The sequence below is a fragment of the Fukomys damarensis genome, unplaced genomic scaffold, assembly GCF_012274545.1.
Source record: "Fukomys damarensis isolate Sample0158 unplaced genomic scaffold, DMR_v1.0_HiC HiC_scaffold_30, whole genome shotgun sequence".
Classification (NCBI taxonomy): domain Eukaryota; kingdom Metazoa; phylum Chordata; class Mammalia; order Rodentia; family Bathyergidae; genus Fukomys; species Fukomys damarensis.
In genome coordinates, this window is record NW_022900942.1 from 64,269,763 (window position 1) to 64,276,077 (window position 6,315).

At 49.3% G+C, this 6,315-nt stretch overlaps 1 long non-coding RNA gene across 1 annotated transcript in view; it reads left to right on the plus strand.

Moving 5' to 3' along the window:
- Positions 1–4,970, plus strand: part of LOC104872411 — a 12,033-nt gene extending 7,063 nt beyond the window's left edge. The window contains exon 3 of the long non-coding RNA XR_783157.1: positions 4,792–4,970. This is a non-coding gene — a long non-coding RNA (uncharacterized LOC104872411). The remainder of the gene's footprint in view (positions 1–4,791) is intronic.
- The last annotated feature ends 1,345 nt before the right edge of the window (positions 4,971–6,315 follow it).

Sequence of the window (6,315 nt, forward strand, 5' to 3'; positions counted from 1 at the left end):
CTCTCCCCCCCGCCCCTCCCGATTCCCCCTGACTGAGCAGTGCTGCCGCCTGTTCCTCTTCTGCATGCACTGCATTTCTTAGGTCTCGGTAGCTGTTCCTAAATTATTTTCTAAATGTCATATTTGAAAGACACATTTGTAGCTACAGACATCAGGTCAAACGGAGCTTCTGAGCAGTGTCCCTCGGAATTTAGAATACTTGCAGAGAAAACCACAGTGAGAAGTGGTGACAGTTCCTGTGGCGAAGGTTGTCATTTGAAATGAAAATGCAGGCCCTGCAGTCTGGCTTAGAAGCCACCCTAAGTCTGCTTGGAAGGGAGAAGGATTCGGAGAGGCTGCCAGGTCTCAGCCTTCACTCCTGAGGAGGCCTTCTGTGCCGACTTCCATCTCTGCCGTCGCCCATCCTGACAAGGGCCCAGTGCGCAGAGGATTCTCACTCCTGCCGCGGGCCGGGCACCAGCTGCCTCCAGAAAACACACGATCTGCAAATACAGTGAACGCACATTCAACATTCAGCACGAGAGGGACCTTGCCCTTAACCCTGCTTAAAATCTTCTCCCTCGCTTTGAACACGCTCATCCCATAGCTCTTGCTGCTGTCTGCAGCAGTTCCGGACGTCCTCTCTCCTGAGGGTCTCTATGAGGTGTCATCAAAAATAAGCTGGATGTTGCTGCTCAGTGCCACCAGTGGAAGAGCGGGCTTCTAAAAAGACCTGCTTCATAAAGAGGCAGGAACCCTGGACTGAGTGCGTTCAGAGCGAGGGGCGGGTTTGAGGGGCATCACCGGCTATGCATCCGTAACTGTAACAAATGTGTGGAATGGGAACATCGGCCTATTTATTGATCATGCTCCCTACACAAAGATCTCTCAGAGCCTGCATGTGTGGTGTGGCTTTGCGTTAGCGTCACTGACAGCTGGGTAGCAGCTGCGGGCCTGGTGGTCAGAAGACCTGAGGCAAGATGCTCCCTCCCGAGAGCCCATTAGTGTGCAGGGCGATTTGCTCAGCAGCAAGCCCTTTGGTCTCATGGCCCCAGAGGGAGTGGCTCTCTCCAGGCGGATTTCGTCCCAGGAGCCCTGCTGTCTATGAGACGGCAGAGACTGGGATCAGAGGTCACCCAGCCTGACGGTTTCTGTGGTTTGGTCCAAGGACGCAGGAGACCGAAGAAGAAGAAAGCAGCAAAACAGAGAGCTGTGGCTGTAGCCAGACAAGCGCCTCTCCAGTTCAGGAACGGCTGCCGGCCTTGCTGCTGGGCCCCGCTGTCTTATCAAGGTGCCTCTGGCGCAGAGTCCGTGGAAGTGAAATCACAGGTCTGAAAGAAGGTGGTGAGAGGGGCCGGCCCTGACCCGACATCCGGACTTGACAGTCACCTGTACAACGTGGCACAGCTGGGAGCAACACTCTGGGGTCCAATACAAGAAGCCCTGAATGCTGGGTCCCACGGGTGAACGCCTGGCTCTGACTCCACAAGGACCGCCGGCAGGGAGTTGACTTGGGGATGCAGCCCAGGGAACCCTGGCTGGGGACGGAGATATGAGACAGTGGAGGACAAGGAGCGGCAGCTTGCACTGAGGCCCTGAGAGGGGCCTGTGGAGGAGGAGGGCCTGGGTGTCTCCTCGGCTGAAGGCCATGGGGTCGGGAAACCCCGCAGGCCAGGGGTCGGAGTGTGCTCAGGCCCCTGCAGGGCACACTTTGCTGAGACACCAACACCAGCTCCAGTTGCCACCTAGACCTTTGGGAGCTTTTGTTCTTTTAGGGAAATAAATGTTACATACAGAAATCTTTAATAATTCCAGGCAGAGAATATTAAAATTTCAGAATAAATTAAATCATGTATTGGTGTTAAAAAAATTTCCTGTCTCCAAGTGCTTTAATTTTCTGGGAAAGAAAAAATGCCTTCCTTTGGCTCCAGATTCTTCTCTGAGAAGCTAGCCACTGTGGACAGAAGATGGGGAGTCCCCGCCCATGGACATGCCCGCTCCACAGTCGTTTCCCAGAGAGGCACTCATGCACGAGTACACACACAGGCACAGACACACATGCATGGACACACACTCATACATGGACACACACTCATGCACAGAAACACACGCATGCACGAGTACACACACAGGCACAGACACACACGCATGGACACACACTCATACATGGACACACACTCATGCACAGAAACACACGCATGCACGAGTACACACATAGGCACAGACACACATGTAGAGACACAGACTCACATGCATGGACACACACTCATACATGGACACACACTCATGCACAGAAACACACGCATGCACGAGTACACACACATGCACGGACACACACTCATGCACAGAAACACACGCATGGATATACATGTGCATAGACACACACACACACTCACACCCATGCACACAGCCACTGAGCTGGCTGTTCTGCTTCCTCTTCTCCCTCCCCAACCCTAATCTCCACAGCTGGGTCAGATTCTCCCAGCCCTGCCTGCTCCAGCCCCAGGGACCTGGACTCTGCACGGCCCTGGCCTGTTCCTCTGCTGTGTGTCTAGGGTGCAGGGACCCGGTCTGTGAGGTTGGGTGGCTGCTGAGCTTGGGCACTGGTGTTAGACTGAGACACTGCGGCTGGCAGCTCTGTGAGCCCCATAACTTCAGATTTCTCTGCAGCACAGCAGGGAGAAGAAATGTTCCTTCTTCCTGGAGTCACTGGAAGGATCAAGTGCTTTGGATTTCCCAAGTGTCTGCTAAGCAGCATTAGCCTCCAAAATAATAATCCCATTTCCACAGAGCTGTGGCAAGGTCTCAGCGGGATAATGCCTGCCGAGTGACCGACACAGCTGGGCATGGTGGCATGCGCCTGTCATCTGAGCTGCTTGAGAGGCTAAGGCAGGAGGTTCACAAGCTGAAGGCCAGCTGGGGTGAGTTAGCAGGAGGCGGTCTCCAAGTAAAATGCAAACACCGGTGGAGGCGTTGCTTGGCACTCCTGCAGAGCCCTCCCATAGCAATTGCAGGGAGCAGATTGTTCCCCACAGGTGATGCTGTGCCCGCAGTTATGCTAAATTCAGCCCAGGACGATTCTGACCCCCCAAGGCACCTGTCCTCTGAGAGCACAGCCAGCTCCTCTGAGTTGGAGCTTGTTCCTGCCCCATGTGGGCAGCATTCGGTGGCCTCACTGTTACTGGTCGTTGTCACCAGCACCCTCTCCACGGCCACCTCCCTGCCAACAAAGAGCAACTCTGTGCTCATAATAAATATGCTCTTACTTTATGGACACACATAACAGCATGCCTTCCTGAATTAAATAAACATTCCGCTGTCTTTGTAGACCATGAAATTACTCAAATTTTAATCTACTTGTTATATTAAGAGAAGAGGCTTCTAATTTAATAGGTTCCACAAAAGTAAGTAATTCATAAACATGTCTCATACCCTTTGAAGCCAGAAGAAATGGAGAAATGGTGTGATAGGAAAACATGCCCAAGTCCCGGCCTGCTGGCAGATGAGTCCTGGAACAGGCCTGCTGTACACAGTAAAGTCCTCTCTGGTTGGCTCCGGACACTTGTGCCCAAGGGATTTCCAGACAAGTCCCTCCCACTCTTAGGCACAGTAGCAGCTGGACTAAAATATGCACCTGCAAGCACATGTCCTCTGATCCCTTTCCCAACTCAAATCAGAAACTGTCTGTAGCCACCCTGTCCAATCAGAAGGAAGTGCCATATTTGCCACCTTCTGGTCTCATCACAGTGCCCAGGATTGTACAACCCACTCACTGACAAGGGAATTTTGCATCCTGGTGAGGGTGTAATTCACAAATAGGAAGCTCACCCAGTTTCTGCTGCTATAACAAAACACCTGGCACCATCTGATTTGGAAAGAAAAGAGGTTTATTTTGTTCATCACTCTGGAGGTTCAGGGGCTTCATGCTAGCACCTGCTGGATTCTGGTGAGGGCCTAGTGGCAGAAGTGTGCAGAAGGGTCAGGCCTTCAGGGTAGCCTTGCCCTCACCAGGAGAACCATGCTGACTGCTGCCATGATAGCACTGGGCCCTGAACTCCCAGCATGTGAACCTCTGGGGGACAGACCACTTTGATCCCACAGCTGGATGGATTTGTACCCATGGTGGGCTCAATATTTAGGGTATACACTGCACTCCAAAACCTCTCTGGGGCCCCTTTCCTCTCTCCCTAGCTAACCACTGTACTGCCACCAATCCCCCAGGCGCTGCACTGTAGAATTATGGAATACGTAGTTCTCTGATCTCTTCTTTTCTGCTGACGTATTTTTGAGATTGGCTCATATCAGTGCATGTGCATCACTAGAGTCATTTCTTCTTGGTTAATAACTGAGTAGTATTCTCTCGAGTGGATACACCCACATGGAGGGCCCATTCACCACCCATAGGCATTGGATCTGTTTTACATTTGCATTATTGTAAAGAAAAATGGCAGGAACAGTAACATAACAGCCTTTTGGGGGAATGCACATGCTCATTTCTCTTGGGTTATATCTAAAAGCAATATTGCTGGTCAGTGTATGATGAACTTTATCAGAAACTGTCAAATGTTTCTTGAAATGGCTTTACCATTTTATGCACACCCCGCTCCCCCAGCAGTGTACAAGAATCCTAGATGGTCCATGTTTGTGCAAATTCAAGTCCAGCTTTTCTAAAGGTTAATGGATGGTCTGCTATGTCGACTTCCTATGCTTGTGGGAAATGCCTGCCATTTCTGGACAGCCTCCTATTAAACATTATTTAACTTAAATGTCACAGGATCCTGCAAAACAAGTATTTTTGTTTTCTTTTTACAGATGGAGAAAGTTAAGTAACTCCTCACAACCATACGCACACCCCACCAGGATCCTTTGCCCACACTCCCCGATGTACGTGTGAGGCAGGGCTAGGACAGGAGGATTTGCGTGACGCCACGGACTTGAAGCCTGATCACTGAGCAAAATTTGACCTCATTTCTCTCTGCAGTCAGATTGAAAATAAGCCCAATTATCAAAGGACTTGCTCAAAAACTCGTAAGAAAAGTACCTTCCTTTATATCACATTATTTGTTTTTGTCTCTATGTGACTGCAGAATTCTGTTTCTAACATCACACTGAAATTGGTTTTGCCACTGTCTTAGTTACTTTTCTCTTGCTGCTGAGACAAAATACCCAAACCTAAAGTTAAAGGAGGAAAGGTTTATTATCAGAGGAAAGGCTATTTATCAGAGGAAAGGCTATTTATCACAGTTGGTAGAAATTTCACTTCATGGCTGGCTGGAGCCAAGGCAGGGCAGCACAGCAGAGGAGAAACAGTTCATGGTGAGCAGAGGCAGCAAAACTGGGAAATGGTAAAGAAGCAGTAAACAACAAGCAACAAGCAATCCCAGAGGCCCCCTTTCTGACCCTTATATTCTGTCCAGGCTACACACTCTTAGAGATGGTAGCACCCACACCCAGGGAGGGCTTTCTCATTATCCACTCCCAGGACTATGCTATACCCCAATCAATGGAATAATTTAGTAATCACACATAGGTTTTTTTTTTTTTGAGATAGGTTCTCACTATGTAGCACAGACTGGCCTTGAACTCACTATGTAGCCCAGGCTGTCTGAACCCACAGCCTCACATCAATCCTCCTGCCTCAGCCTCTTGAGTACTGGGTTACAGACATGCACCATCATGCTCAGAAATCATACATCCTTGGTCCTAGCATTATACATGCTGGATCCAGCCAAGCCCCACCTAAGAGTGCATGAGGCTTTGGGGGACATCTAGACGCAAACCGTAATAGCCACTGTAGGTGATAACTTTAAAAAAGTAAGATGGCTTTTGTGTAAAATACCTTGAGAAATTCACAAGCTGGCAGTCACATAGCTGTGGTCCTCAGTTTTCCTGTAAGCACCAGGGTGAGAGGCATGAGCAGTTATGTCAGGAAGGCCACATATTGGCTGAATCAATATCAGCTCGGGAGGGTTAGTAGAGATTTTTGCCCTAAAATGGACTGTGCTGCAGGTTTGGCCTGCAGAAACATAGAAAGAAGATTTGGTTTTGGTCAATATAGGATACAATTCACTTTTAAATCATGGAAGGTGATCTGACTTTTCTTCATCAGCTACTAAGCACTGAGTTCTTAGACATATTAATTTATTTAGTCTCACCTTTGCTTTGCAAGGGAGGGATTTTTATCTTTGTTATTCCAATGGGGAAGTTAGGGCTCAGAGGTAAATTAATGTGTTAGTCAGCTTTCTGCTACTGTGACAAACTACCTGAGTCAAGAGGAAAAGAGGAAAAAGGTTTATTTTGGCTCAATGTTTCAGAAGTTCCAGTCTACGGTCACTT